Genomic DNA, 14,915 nt, shown 5'->3' on the forward strand with positions numbered 1-14,915 from the left:
AGTCTTAGAAAATACACAACTGTTGATAAATCTGTTGTAGCTGAAACAAAATTAAAAATACTACTCTGGTCTTTTACCCAAGCTGAGCAAATAATTTTTAGTGGAGGTCGGCTCGCATCATAACTATTTCCCCTGAACATCTGAGTTAATTTGTATGATGGCTCCTGTACATGACTTGTGGCCTGGCTTTGTGCTGGAGCAGCAGGAGCAAGCGTGCAGGCTCGGCTGCTGTGCTGGGAGCCAGCGGGTGTGTGTATGGGGGTACGGGGGGCACCACAGCGGCTGCTGGGCAGCGCTGCCCGACGACCATGGGCCAAACCGGTGCCAACAGGAAACTGAGGCTTAGGCTGCTGTCCCCTGGCTCCCACCGCGTGCAGCCCAGGAGTGCTACCGCTTTTGTTGGATGCTATACATAATCCTCTTCAGCAACGGATTAAAACGTGACTAAATCTCACTGTTAGATGCACACTGAAAATCAGGTAACGCAAGTGTTCCTGGGAAAACTTTGGAAATAGAGTTCAAAGAAAGAGTTTCATTTTTTGCAAATGTGGCATAAGTTTTGTAGGTTCTTAGATTAACCTGGGAATGCAGAAATAATAGGATGAAGCAATAAATTAATAAATGGAGAAAATTTAGTTCTTATTCATAGGGTTTTTTCCCTTTACATATACACACATACACAAAACCACCCATGCTTGCTGATTAAGGTTGAAATGCAAGGATTGTTATTGCCAGTTGGAAAACTATCATTTGACTTAGTAACAATGAAAAAAGTGCTCAACCCTACTTTTCAATCAACGCAGGGTGTCTAATTACCACGTAAGTGGGTAGGGGGTTAAACATCAGTTGGGTGTTAACTGGTGAGGAAGGTGAGTCTGGCTGTTTGCTTTCTCCAGCACTATAGCATTATGTCAGTCGTAGTAATTATTAGCATTCTTCAGAGTGGCAATGCTTACGCAGAGATATTAATATTTGTTGTGTGGTTTATTCCTACAGTTAAAATGAACCAGTGATGACAAGCCTGGGACTGCTTCATGGCTTGTGTTTCATGGCAGAGTGGTGGGTGCTCCTGTGCCACTTAGATACTCCAGGAGCATGCTGAGACTTAGTCAAACCTCCTGAAGACATTTGCAAGGTAAAAATAAAAATTACTTTCTGTGGGACCTTTGTATTGACCTGGAAGTGTGTGGCTGCTGGGAAGTTCAGAGAATCTTTGGGGTGCTCTGGGTCATGATTATTATGTGCCTTAAAGATGGAGACCAATGTCATTTTTCTAATGTATGCCAAGACCAAAAAGATAAACGAGCTTTGGGTTTTAAGGGTGTGAGAGCTTGTCTGCTCACCACCCTCACATGCTGCATCACGGGGGTGGCGAAGTGACCCTGGTGTGCTGTGCTTCAGTGGCCACAGTCCCCCTTCGACCTGGGATAAAGGACGTTTGCGGACCACACGGCTGTGACTGGTGGCTTTGTCCCTTGGGCTGCAGGTGAGATGCACAAACCTGAGCGCCATGGCTTCCCCTCCAGCACCCGGGGTGTCGATGGCCCCGTGCTGGTCTCCAGAACTCATGTTCATCCCTCTACCAGGCGCGCGGCCCACGGTCCCTGCGTGCCCCCTCCCGCTGCAGTCTCCCAAAGCAGTGGCCTCGCAGGGGCAGCCGGCTCATGGCAACCTGGCGCGGCTGCTGGCGCCAGAGCCAACGTGTGAAAAGTGCTGATGAAATGAGTGCTTTACACCCACGCATTGCACTTTGGCACGGTATTAGAGAATTCACTTTTATATGCTGCTTTTGGTTTAAGATGTGAGTTTTTATTGGTGTACTATATAAAGCTTGGTTCTTTAGATACTAATGTCTCAGCAAAATCCATCTGCAGTCGTTTGTGGCCCGAAGGGACCGTTTCCTGGGCAGGAATGCTCTCTTGGAGGAGCGAGGAGCTGATTGCTGAGTCTCCAGCAGAGAGTCAGCTGTGCAGGAGAGGCAGAGTAGTCATAAGCAAGTCTTGGTTTTAAAGGCAAATGTGGCTGCTTTCGCCTTCACCATTCTACTTACATGCTCATAATAGCTCTACAGGATTATAAATGTGTATGCTAAAGAAAAACTGAGCCGTTAAATATGAGTCAGCGCTTGGAGTGGGCATCAATCACCTGCCATCGGAGTTTGTATGGCATCCAAGTGGATTCTGGAGATGTTTGTCCTCTTACCCAGTGAATCGCATATGTCACCCCTGATGTGACATTACATCGTGTTAGTGTTTTTTACAGGATCTCAGTGTTTTAGATATTTTTATTTTTCCCTGACAAAATAGGACACTCTTTTTACTTTTTTTTTTACTTTTTACTTTTTTTACTCTATTAGAGTTACAAAACTCTTAACAGTTTTAATATTATATTTGTATCTAATATATTGATGACAAATGCACAGGCAAAACAGCTAATATCAATATTTAAATTGTCATAATTTAATTGTGAAGTAAACATGCTCTTCTGATTAATAGAACTAGTTTGTTTCAGAATTATTATTTTAGGCTTTGTTGGTCTGCAGTACTGGATATAGCTGGGCTTCATTTGGAAGGTTTCTGAGAGCACTTTAAGAAAAAAAAGGTTTGTTTTCATTTAAAAAGATGGGTCTTATTTCTGGAAAGACTTCATGTGGCTGAAAGAACGGGCCACAAAGTAAAATGCAAAGCTTCTGTATTTAAGTAATTGCACAACAATTTTCTGTACCTTTCGATTTATAGAGCTTATTTAATGGTAGCTTTCTGCTTCATAGCCAGCACAACTTGAGATAATATCTCTCTTCAGTGGCATCAGAGAACAAATCTGCCTTCAACTGGGGTTGTAATTCAATGTCACAATCTTTGTATTATTTCTGTGTATTCCATAGAACGTAGAACATCTTGAGTTGGAGGGGACCCATAAGGATAAAGACCCCCTTCATCCTTAGCCAGAGGCTCTCAACCACGTTGTTACCAACGGCAAGTGCCACACAGTCCAAGCCCTGCCTTCCACCCAGTGCCCCCAGCCTTGCCAGCCCTGCCTAGTCCTTGTAGCTCTGGGACTGGCCCAAACCTTCTTGCTCCTCTTGTTTATTCCTCACAGAACCATGGAATAATATGACCTTTAAAGCCCAACCGCCTTGCAATGAGCCGGGACATCTTCAACTCGATCAGGTTTCTGATCTAGTCCAGCCTGGCCTTGAATGTTTCCAGGGATGGGGCACCTACCCCTCCTCTGGGCATGCTGGCCGTGTTTTGCCATGCTGTACGCGTTAGCATAAAGATATTTCACTGCGCTCCAGCGTACTTGGCACATCATGGAGCAGACTGCAGGACTCGCTAGCACACTGTCCCTCAAACAGTGCTCTGCTGTCCCCAGGCTTATCTCTAGCGAGCCTGGTTTTGCCCATCTCTCCTTCAAATCTAGTTTAAAGCTCTTTCGATGAGCCCTGCTACCTCTTGCGCAAAGATGCTGTCCCGGCTCTGAGAGAGGTGCCGGCAGGCCGGGTGACCCCCGCAGTGATCAGAAAAGCCGGCGGCGACACCCGCCCAGAGCCGGGTGCTGACCTGCCGGGCCTCCTCCCTGGCAGGGCCGGGGCCGGGGCCGGGGCGGCTGCTCCCGAATGCCCAGCCGGTCGCCCCACGGCCACGGAGTCTCCCGTGGCAGCCCTGGGCTCCTGCCGTGGGGGCTCTTGCCCTGGGGCAGCCCCCGACCGGGCTCCACAGCCGCGGCTGCCCGCTCGCCTCGGGTTCATGGGACCGCAGTGAGGACAAAGCCCACAGCCCAGCTGCCGCAGGCGGGCAGGCCGCGCTCTCCCTGCCGGGGATTTGCCCGCGGAGCGGCGGCGGCCCCTCGGCCTGGCCCGGCGGCCCCTCGGCCTGGCCTGGCCCGGCGGCCCCTCGGCCTGGCCCGGCGGCCCCTCGGCCTGGCCTGGCCCGGTGGCCCCTCGGCCTGGCCCGGCCCGGTGGCCCCTCGGCCTGGCCCGGCGGCCCCTCGGCCTGGCCCGGCCCGGCGGCCCCTCGGCCTGGCCCGGCGGCCCCTCGGCCTGGCCTGGCCCGGTGGCCCCTCGGCCTGGCCCGGCGGCCTCCGTCTGCTTCGGCAGCATCAGAAGAGGGGTGCAGGGCTGGCGACGGGGCTCAGGGGAGCTGCGTGGTGGGACGGAGCGTGGTGTGCTTGCGCTGGGGGCAGGAGGGCAGCCCTGCCCGGAGAGCACGCGGGCCTGTCCTCGCCGTGGTCAGGCCAAAACCAGCCTGGGGCTCAGTGACGATGTGCTTGGTCTCTCCGTCACCGTCTGTACAAGGAGGCTCACAGAAACCCACATGCTTCTGCCAAATCTGCGGCTGATCTAGATTAACTGGGAATTTGGCCGAGTCCAGCAGAGCATCTTGTTTGCCTTGGGACTGTAAGATCTCTTGACAGCCTTTGAATTTGCCATGTCCTGGGATCACCTTGGCCAGCCTGAGCTGTCTGGAAGGTGCCGACACCAACGTGTCTGTGGAGCTTTTTAACAGATGCTGCCGCTCCTGCCTCTCGCTCAGAGATCCTCAGGGCTCATTCTCAGCCCAAATCATTGCATTATTTGTTTACTTCCTTTGGTGGGGTTTGGTGGGTTTTTTGTTGCTTGTGAAAGCCCAGCTTGTCTCTTACTGATGATGCTGAGCTGTTTCACTGTTTCAGGTGCCAAGACCTTCTCACTCCCAGCACTGCGACTGGCCAAAATACAAATAAGGGTGACCTTGTCTGTGCTGAATATTAAAACAGCAGAATTACTGAGACTTCCTCCTTCAAGGTGGTTACAATTTCTTCTTCCTGAAGTCTGGGAGTTTTGGCAGTTATTATACTATTACTCCCAACAGAGATAGAACCCTGTGGATATTAATAGGCCTTAGTTTTATCATTTGAGGGTTTTTCTTGTACAACTGCATCCCTGTGTTTGCCAACCTTTTGCCAACCCTGTTCAAATGTGAGGCTAACAGTACAGCACCTACTGAGTCCGGTGCCAAAGAAGCTGGTGTCTGTAACAGAGCTGCGTTATGTGGTGCAGGTATGCACTCTGGATTGGGGAGAACTGGCATTTACGAGACCAAATGCTAAGCACTTGTGAGGACCTTACTGTATGGCAACATCTTCATAAAAGGACAAAGCCAGATGTTTTCAGTGGTATTCTATCACTGCTGCCAGTTTCTGACTTGGTGACTTCTGACTGCATGCCACAAGGGGTGAGTGGTTCGGGCAGTTTGTTGGTATAAAGTTGTAAACTGAAGGGGAACAGCAAGTATCTACTCTGAAAAACTGTCACTTCAAAACACAGAGTTTGGAGAAGCGTAAGTGCTATCTTAAAGTAGATGTATAACGTGCATCAAAGGAATGGTGCAGCAGTTGCTCTTGACTGACCGCAAAGGGCACGTAGCTGCTGAGGATGAAAGGTGAGCGCCTGTGCTATAAATGTCTTGGTCCAGACAGACAAACCCAGCCCATGTCTGCTAGCAGAAAATCAGGACTGTGTTCATCCATAGCAGAGGAACAAGGTGGGCTGATCCTATACAGTCCCTTGACATACCCACAGACAACCTTAACAGAAGCATGGGGAGCTTCTGAATTGATGCAAAACTCAGCTCACAGGACACTGCCTATTTGTTTTGCAGTAACTTGGCTATTGCATGGTGCAAAGCCACAAGCAGAAAAAACAGTCTAACGTTACTGCTTCTGGATATTTTTCTAAAGCTCGAGGAAAACAGTGTCTTTGAACCTTGCCCGCTGCCAATACGCTAATCCTTGCAAAATGAAAATTACCATCTGTCCCTCTGATCAGTGACTGGCATTTGGGTCTAACTGCTGAGGTGGGTTTGGATGGGATATTGGACAAAGTACATGAACACATGTCATGTCCATGAATATTTGGTTTACGTTGCTATAACATTATTATATGTGGCATCTGGCATATATAATAATTTAAATTAATACAGCCCTTTTAATTCTCATTTCATTTCCACGTAGAGCCAACATGTAGGTCTTCCAGTTCCTCCTGCTTGGCTTGCCTGGAACAGGTAGTGACTATAATGACCGTGATGCTGTGTTTCTCTTGCTAATCTCATCACTATGAAAATCTTCTTAAATCTATGTTACCTCAGTACAGCACTTTCCCCTCTATTTGCCCTTTTGTGTATCCAAAACCAAGTCACTTCATGACTCCCTTGTCTGTTTTATTGCACAAATAGCAATATAAAAATATCATTGAGGCATCTCTTCAGACTTACAACTTGCACTTAGAAATCTTTTTTAATGTTTCCTTGCATGGACTGTTTATCAGTCGTAATGGGTTTTTTAAACAACCTTTTTATTACCCTGAAATGGCTGAAGGAGATGATCCTCAGCAGTTGATAAACCAAAAGAAATGTGTTTGAAGTCGACAGAATGATGCTAACTTTTACCAGCTCAAGAAATGGTCCTTGACAGCACTAGAACAGCAGGATGACTGACTCCTGAGCCATATAACTTTATGGCAAAACTCAGGTGAATTCAGTGGGGGTGAGAGCAGAGAATGAGATGCTTTTTATCTGGTCTTGAAAGCAACAAAAGCTCTCAAAACTTCATGGCATGCTGCTTCTTTAAAATTTGGTTTCTTTGAGCAGCATTTGCTGACAATTTAAATACCCATTTTTTTACTCTTGTCCCAGATTGAAAGGTTGCTCTGCTGTCCCTTTTGGGGTTTGGATTCAATAGCCTGGATGACAGGAGGACTTTCTGGGAAAAGGTGTCATTGAGAGCTCTGTGGCACAGACGTACGCATCTTCCCAACAGAAACGGAACAGAAGTTTTAACTTTTAACACAACTCATCTTTCCCGTAATGAATGTAGTTTTCTCCTTACTGGCACCGTTTGTGGTGGGTACGAATGTGTGTGGATAACAGCCTTCCCTGCACTACAGGCAGGACTACTGCTTTCTAAGGAGATGTTCTCAGCAGCGGCATTGATGCTTCCTTCCCCCTTTCCTTTCACCTCTTTTTGCTACAAAGCCCATAAAGTAAAAGTACAATAAAAGGATGGAAACACAGAACAAACTGTCCCATTTCAAAGGTTAAGAAACTTGCTGTGTAATCTGCTTCCCTAGTGGGTGATACTGTACCACAGTTTGTGAGATTCACTCCTAGAGACAGATTTAAAAAAAAATATCTTTTTGGCCTGCAGAGATTTTTGATTAAGACCTAATGCTGTCTGCTCCTTCAGGGATCCCCTGTGTGTCAGAGACGACAGCTCTCCTTGCAGTGAAAGCAAAGTGCTGCCAAAGCAACGACATGTTGCATGGGATGGGATTCCCTTCCACCGCCCTTCTCCCTCTTACTGCCCAGCTGGGGCTGGGAGTAAAATGCTTGCTGAGCACTTCTGCCTCCAAGGTTGCTTGTGTCTGACGGTTATGGTGACCCTCCTGCTCGTCACCGGCAACTGGGCACAAGTTTCCCGAAGGAGAGCTGCGGGCAGAGCTGCTGCGGGAGAGGGTGGGTGCGGGCAGCGCAGGGTGCACCCCGAGAGCTGCCACGGTGGCCCTGAGCCTGGCCCCCGCTTTGGGAGCAGCAGCCTGTCCTCCGCTCCGTGCAGGGACCGGAGCCCCTGGGGGCTGGTGTCCTCAAAGGCAGTGTGGGGGAGCAGCCCCTCTCCGTTACCCCCCGTCGTCTGTCCTGTGTGGTGCCCATGGTGGGTGCTCGCCGAGCTCCTGGGCACTGCTGGGGAGAGGGCAGAACCGGGTGAGAAGGGAGCAGTGACAGCCCCCACCGTCCCAGGGACTGCGTGGGGAACATCCGGTGCCCACAGAGCAGTCAGGGCTGTTCGTAAAACCTTATTTTGTAGGTGAAAAGACCGCCTTTATTTCGTTGATTGCAAAGTTATGGGGCTGGCTTTCTAAAGCCCTGTCAGCTTGGCGAATCCTCACAGTGCGGTGCCAGCCGGCGCATTTTTCCTGCTTTGCAGAATCCCAGCACCTCCAGTTGCTCCTGGTTTTGTCCTGCAGCATCTTGCTGCCAGGCAGATGTTCACAAGCTGGGGTGGAGGCAGTCAGACCCAGTGACCCCAGTGATTCACGCCTGTGTGGCATCCTTTAAAAGCATAGCATCCTGAGGAAGATTTTGTTCCTCTTGTCCATAGACTTGCAGGGCAAGACTCCAGCCCAGGTTCCGCAGTCATTCAACTTCTGTAATAAAAAGTTCCTTTGCAGAAGTTGCTGTTAGGATTCATTGTGAAAACTGCAGTAGGATGTAAGGTGAAAGTCAAGTAAAGTTTAAAATTGACAGATGCAGAATCTGGAGAACAAAAGGCCTATAGAAGCTGAAGGGAAGCTAACAATGGGCTTTTAGTTTAAAATCAAATTCAGAGGAAACCAAAAAGACCATTTTCAGTCCCAGGAAGGTCAGGCTCTGTCGTTGCTTCTTTGATGTTGCCTCATAATGGCTGTTAGTTTAGTTTAGTTCCATTAATGTCTCCAAGCAGCTCTCAAGCTAGAGATGTTTTTCTTAAGAGTATTCTTCAAATATATTTCCAAATGTCCCATTTACCCCTTAATGGTCACTGGCTGCACCCTTTCACGTACCTCTGTGAATACGGAGTCTACAGCACCTTTGTGTTACCCTTGGACTAACAGAATTATCCTTTTGTAAGCTTTCTGGCTTCTTCCCAGAGCCTGGTTGCAGACCACAGTGCAGGTGCCTGACTTGTACGGAATCCACCCTCATCATCCCCTGGGTTTGGAGTTTCTCCATGGTTACACCAAGCTTGTTTCATCTCCTGCTGGAGACATGCTCGTGACTTTTAAAAACTACTTATGGCCTCTGTTAGAAGTTATTTAATTCAGGTGTTGACAGGATGGCTCCTGGCAGTATTTCCCCAAGTCTAACCATTGTACAGAGAAGGAGTACTGGGCACTTTGGTAATGAAAAACATTCGGCAAAGGTTTATATGTGTAACTCGCACACTGTGAACAGTTCATAGTGGGAAAGTGAAGGAGATATAAATCCCCTGATTCTTCTTAGGAGAGAACCCCCCTCCCTCTCCCCTGCCAGCGCGACCAGGGACAGCACATGCTGGCAGCCCCTGTGGCAGCAGCCTGCGATGGTGACAGCCCTTCCTGCAGCGAGCCCCCCCACAGGCTTCGGTCCCAATTCTTACCGAAAGAAAGTACCAAATTGTCCTAAAACTGCTAACTGATGCGGAGAATGATTTGTACCCCTTTTCACATTGACATAGTAATTAAGAGGTATAAAAATAAAGATTTCACAAAGGAAAAATATTATTTATTTAAAGCGGCTTTCTCAACTATGCAGTGAATTATGGTTTCAGGATAAAAAGAAACATGATTATTTTTGAAGCTGAAGAGGACAAGCATGGCCTTTTTTATACAGCCTTGTTTTCTTTATTTTAGGTGATAAACAGACACTCAGAATATACAAAGCACTACTTTATGTGGAAAACAGCAGGGAGGAAATCTGAATGGAGCACAGATATAGGGGATTAATGAATTAGTAGCACAAAGGAGAAATGCAAAGCATGTACCAATGCCAGAAAGAGACTGAACAGTCCCTTATCTTTAAGCTTGTTAGATAGCAGCGCAGTTATTTCCAGACTGACTTCTTAGAAAGAAAACATTGTTCGGTGACAAAAAAATTCAAAAGGCTGTTTTTAATTTGGAAGAAAATGCGGCAATATGAGAAATCTCTACTTGGCCTAATTAACTAAATTCATATGTTTTCGTTCCCGAGGCTGAGACTCTATTTTGTTTACGTTGCTGCTAAAACAGGCTGAAACTGGAAGTTGTATTTTGGGTTCAGTCCCCAGGTCAGCACGGTCATGGTGATTTTCACTGCGTGTGAGCTCCCACGCCAGCATGGAGCTGTTCCTCCCTCTTTTCCACCGGCTCCCCCGCAGCCGGCCCCCCTGACGTGCCCCGTCCCGTGGGCGCCGGCGCGTATCCCAGAGCATCCCCCTTGCCCCTTGGCAGGACACATCATGGCTATGGAGGTAGATCGAGAAAACAAAATGGAGTGACAAAAGTGCTTGAGCTACAACCACCACGAGAGACTGTGGAATCAGCCCTGCACTGACGTTACTGGGGTTTGGTTTTCTGCTGAGACAGTAAGACTGGGTCACTGGGCTTTTTCAGGGAAGCTTGCTGTTGCCATGGGTTTGCCTTTGGCCTTGGGTCTCACAGTCCTCAGGACCAGGACCAAGCTTGGTCTTAAATCCTGAAAAGGGCCACGCAGCCTTAACAAGGCACAGCCTCAGCAAGAGTTGATCTTAGTAACACCATGCCAAAAAGTTCCCACTCCTGCCTTTAATCAGTCATCACAGAGAGGGAGTATTTCCCTCTCTCTTCCTCATCAAGGTTAATTGATTTACTCACTTCAGAAATGCTTCACCTGTCTTCTGGCCCACCAGCTGTTTTTCTGAGGTGAGAATGAGACCAGCTCGGGCAGGTCCCCTTCTAAACAAGGTGCTAACTCTGCCCAGCTGCCAGGAGGCTGGGCTGGCCCCAGTGCTTGGGGGGTGGAAGGAGATGGTGGTGGGTCCTGCTGCGGCCCAGGGCCCCCGGCTCCTGGCCTGGGGGAGCCGGGACCCCGCTCCGGTTGTTTCGGTGCTGTTGATGGGCTTTGCTGTGGCGTGGGAACGCTGCCGTGGCAGCCGCTGGTTCCTGCCCCCCGGCAGGCAGGGGCTCAGATCGGTGTTTTTGCTGTGTGTGGAGACTCTGCTTGCCTGGGCTGGGACAGCGGGCGTTCTGGCAAAGGAAACTCCTGATCAAGTGGGAAAGGCTGAAGAATTGCAGGACTGCTGGCTTGCGTGGGTTTCTCAGGTCTCTGCTTGACTCTGTAAGTAAACTGTTCTTATTTCTGAGGTGCTTAGCCCTGGGAAGGCTTTCAGCCAGAGCAGAGGCTCAGATTTGCTAGGGCAGTGTAACCTTTCAATGACTTTGTCAAAAAAATAATTAGTGCTTAGAAATTCAGCTGTCTTGGGGGGGCAGCTGTTACTGCACGCGCCGTGTCAGACAATTTCTTGGCTGTTGACTGTAGCCACTGGGTTGGTAGGACACTGGTCCTTGCTGATGGTGTCGATGAGCTCGGTGTCGCTGGCTTTGCAGGAGCAGAGGGGTCCCTGGCAGCCCCTCCTGCCCGCCTCTTCCCTGGGAGCTCTTCTGGTGTTAGTGGCTAGAAGAATGCTCTGCTTAAATACGCCGTAGGTGTTGCTTCCACAGAAACATCTGTGCTTTTCACGTGTGTTTGGTGTTAGTCCTGTTAATGGTGGTGTGTCGAAGGAATGTGAAACGTATTTGGTTAATATTATATGTTCGCTTTTAAAATGAACCAAACGAGCAGGGCGCAGCTGGGGCATTATTTAAATGTTTGGAAACCTCGTGCTAATATTTAAATCGCTCCTCGTTTTAATTGAAATATTTACTTCTGGGAAGGTGGAAGATAGAGGCATTACTTGGAAACCTTCGTGGCATTGACACAGCCACGGTGGGTGATAAATACCGACTTGCAGCAAAAATAAATATGTAGAAGCGTTTTCTCTAGAGGCTCACCAATGAGAAAATAGTGAGCTAAAATGTTTTAGTTATGTGCTGAAAAATTAGCAAGAGCCTGCATTAATTGAAAATCAGTTCTTTATGTATATCAGTTCCTTATCCTTCTGGGATTTTTAGCAGTAAGAAAGAGACAGAGCAACAGATTAAGCTAAATGTTGGCAATGACAGAGATAAATTGAGGGTTTAAAGCCTCTGTTGAGACAAATTACTACGAAAAACCTCCTTGCTCTTTTTTCTTGACTTTTTCTAAGACCAAATACTCAGTAATACAACAGACCTGCTGGTTTTAAACCTGTCTACAGAAGATACAAAAGGGAATTTAAGCTTTGTGGCTGTGATCCCATTAATATTTTCTTCCGTGACTTGAAAGTGGATGCTGTGGCCCCCTCCCACCGGCTCTTCTCGACACTTTTCCTCAGACTTCCTCTTTGCCATGTTACCTGCTACAAGCTGGGACCTGAGCAGGCAGAGGGGCTGCCAGGGCTGGCCTGGCGTGGGGGGGCACGGCGGGGCTGCGGTTCTGAGCAGGGCTTGGGTGCTGCTGTGGCCGCCAGAGTTAATGGCTAGGTTGAAATCGGGAGAAAGTTTTTTGTCTGCTTTGGGTTAAAAAAAGGCTAGTCTTAATGTCTTTGTGGTGTGTTTGCAACAAAATGCGTATTTTATGTTGCTCATGTAGAATAAGCGAATTTAGTGTTTTGTGATATTGTTCGATTAATTTCCATCCCCTTCTACCTTGCAGGTGCTTGCTTAATTTAAAAGTCTGCAATCTGGCTTGGTAATATTAGTAAATTTTAAATCAGCTTAAATAATACAGAAATGGAAACCTAAAAAAGCAGGAGTGATTTGAACATGGACACTACCAGAGGCTTTAGCTGCCTCCTGAACTTTCTTGATGTTGCTGATACGTTGAAAATTATTTATAGAGCATGTGTGTGCTATTGTTTCTCATTTAAATATGTGCACTGGCTGTTTTAAGACCTGGAGGCAGCCCCACTCGTAGCGGGAAGGCTGTTCAGTGCTGTTAGTAATACTGATCAAAGCAGACATGTAGACCAAATCGTGCTGTTGCGGCAAAGTACGGTTCTCCAGGGTCAGGACTGAAATGCTTCATGTTGCACACTAAGAAGCAAGTGGAATTTTTTTCTCTTGATGTGTGTGGTGTTTTGTTTTTTGTTTTTTGTTGTTGTTTTTTTGTTTTGTTTTTTTTTTTCAGCAAGCTGGTTTGAAGAGTGCTTTATTGAATTAGGATAATCAGAAGCTTATAGCCCTGAGACCTTATCACCTACTAAGTTGTAGCTGTGGAATCAGAAATTTAAGTGTAAGGTGCAGTGGATTCTGTAGCCACAAATGGAGGGCAACTAATCATCTGGATATTGTCATGCTTTCTGTATGCTTCTTTGCTATCAGCTCGGCATCACCACAGCTCTCTGTGGATCAGCATAACGAGCCGTTTGTGAATCTCATTTACTACCCGACACCAGAGGTGGTGTTGCAAGCAAAGAGCAAGGTCTGGGTCTGCTCTGGTCTCTGCTCGGCTGCCGGGGTGCTGCAGAGGGGGAGGCGCCTCGGGCGAGCCCCCGCGGGGGTCCCGGCCAGGGCCGCGGCGGCGGGGCCGTGCGCCCGGTGCCAGCCCGGCGTTTGGGCCCCTGGGCTCTGGGGGGCTGGATAATGACCACACCACCACCCGGCAGGGCACGGCGTGCTGTGGGGAGGGCTGGACCACCTCACACCTTGGCACGCTGAAAAACCGCCTGGCACTGACTAATCGCGTGTCCAACCGCTTAGACCTGGGGTTGCACGGGGCCCTCCTTGCCAGCGTCTAGAACTTGCCTATAGGCTCACTTCAAACTGAACAGTAAGTGTCTGCGTTTGTAAGTAAACAGTTGTTATATTTGCTCAAATATTCAATTTGTTCTATCCCAAGGATTTCCAATCGATATTGCGTTCTAGCAGAGAAATAATGTAATAAAGCCATTATTAGAATAATGTTGTGTTCGTTTGTTGATGCTCACAACTGACGGCAAATCTTTATTTTAATTAATTCTGAGATTAGTTAAATAAAAGCCATTCTCGTTTTTCATTCTGCTCTTTTTTTAAGTTTTATTGTGCTCCTAGTACAGATAAAATTGTCAGGATTGATCAGCGTTTTATGTTCTGATACTACAAATCTTTTATTTCTCATCACTGATGCAGGCCTATTTTTATTTTTGGAACTTAGTTGCGTACAAATAGCAACATCAGTTTTCATAAAATGCTGTGGAAACAAGTTGTTTTGGAAGTTCCACTCTGCATGATTCTGATTAAAGGTATTTTGCATATATGCTAATGATTTAGCAATTTCCAACTTGGCTATATTTATGCTTAGCATATGTCTTGCAGGGTGTGATAAAATGAAGCGTTTTAGCTTTTCTAACTGGAAAGTGCATTGATTCTGCGTTATGGTTGCCTTATAAACCAAGAGTTTTTCTCAGGCAACTCCAGAGAACATCAGTGTGTGGTTTGCAACTTCTGTTCTAATTATCACTGGCCATATACTTACAGCAATAGTAAATAAAACATCATTAACAATCCATGGTCAAATAATTCAGAAAGTACATTGAAAACAATTTTGCTGTGCCTACTATACGTGGAGAGTAGATAGAGGTTGTATAAGAGTTTGTAATAAACCTCCATTTTAAAAAAGCTCCGAACTTAATTTTAATGCTGCTGTAGATAAGAGCAGAAGATTTTGTTTCCTGTCCCAGAAGAAATTTGAGATTTCAGTTTATTTACCCTCTTTACTCTCTCATATTGCTGCTGCTTTAAATGAGAGATGGACAATCTGTGTGTGCATGAATGTAATTAGTCTGAGGAAGAAAACAGGCCCAGAAAGATTGTTGCTTCACCTTCAATTGCTTAAAAAACAAACCACCATAAACTGAAATTGTAAAGCTAATGTACTTTGAACTACAACAAATCTTTTCCAATGAACGCTGCTTTGGCAGTTGCAATTGTTTTTTCCAAGTCTGTTTTCTTAATCTGAGACACTTTGAACACAGCCATTTGCGATAAGCGGTTTTTGACAGAGCAGAAAGAGGATGCAGGATGTTCTTGTCAGCGTCTAATATTTGGTACCTTTCCAGTCCCCTCATGTGCCTAAGTGACCTGAATTGGAGAACTGAAGAGTCCACGGGATCTATTGATCTTTCTTAGCAATGTAATTAACTTGAGAGGTGCTTAGGTACTAGTTATGGGCATCAACACAAAACTCAGAGACAGACTAAACAAAGCACTAGGTAATAACCTAGGAGCCTGGGGGAATATCCTGTGCTATCAAATTGCTGGACTGGGTAGCCTAACAGGATTTCTGTCC

At 47.2% G+C, this 14,915-nt stretch overlaps 1 long non-coding RNA gene across 1 annotated transcript in view; it reads left to right on the forward strand.

Annotated features, from left to right (window-relative positions):
• The first annotated feature begins 1,009 nt into the window (after positions 1-1,009).
• LOC122153330 overlaps positions 1,010-14,915 on the forward strand; it is a 109,030-nt gene continuing 95,124 nt past the window's right edge. Inside the window, exon 1 of the long non-coding RNA XR_006165197.1 lies at positions 1,010-1,135. This is a non-coding gene — a long non-coding RNA (uncharacterized LOC122153330). The remainder of the gene's footprint in view (positions 1,136-14,915) is intronic.

This window comes from Tyto alba, unplaced genomic scaffold, assembly GCF_018691265.1.
Source record: "Tyto alba isolate M040663 unplaced genomic scaffold, T.alba_DEE_v4.0 Super-Scaffold_19, whole genome shotgun sequence".
Lineage (NCBI taxonomy): Eukaryota > Metazoa > Chordata > Aves > Strigiformes > Tytonidae > Tyto > Tyto alba.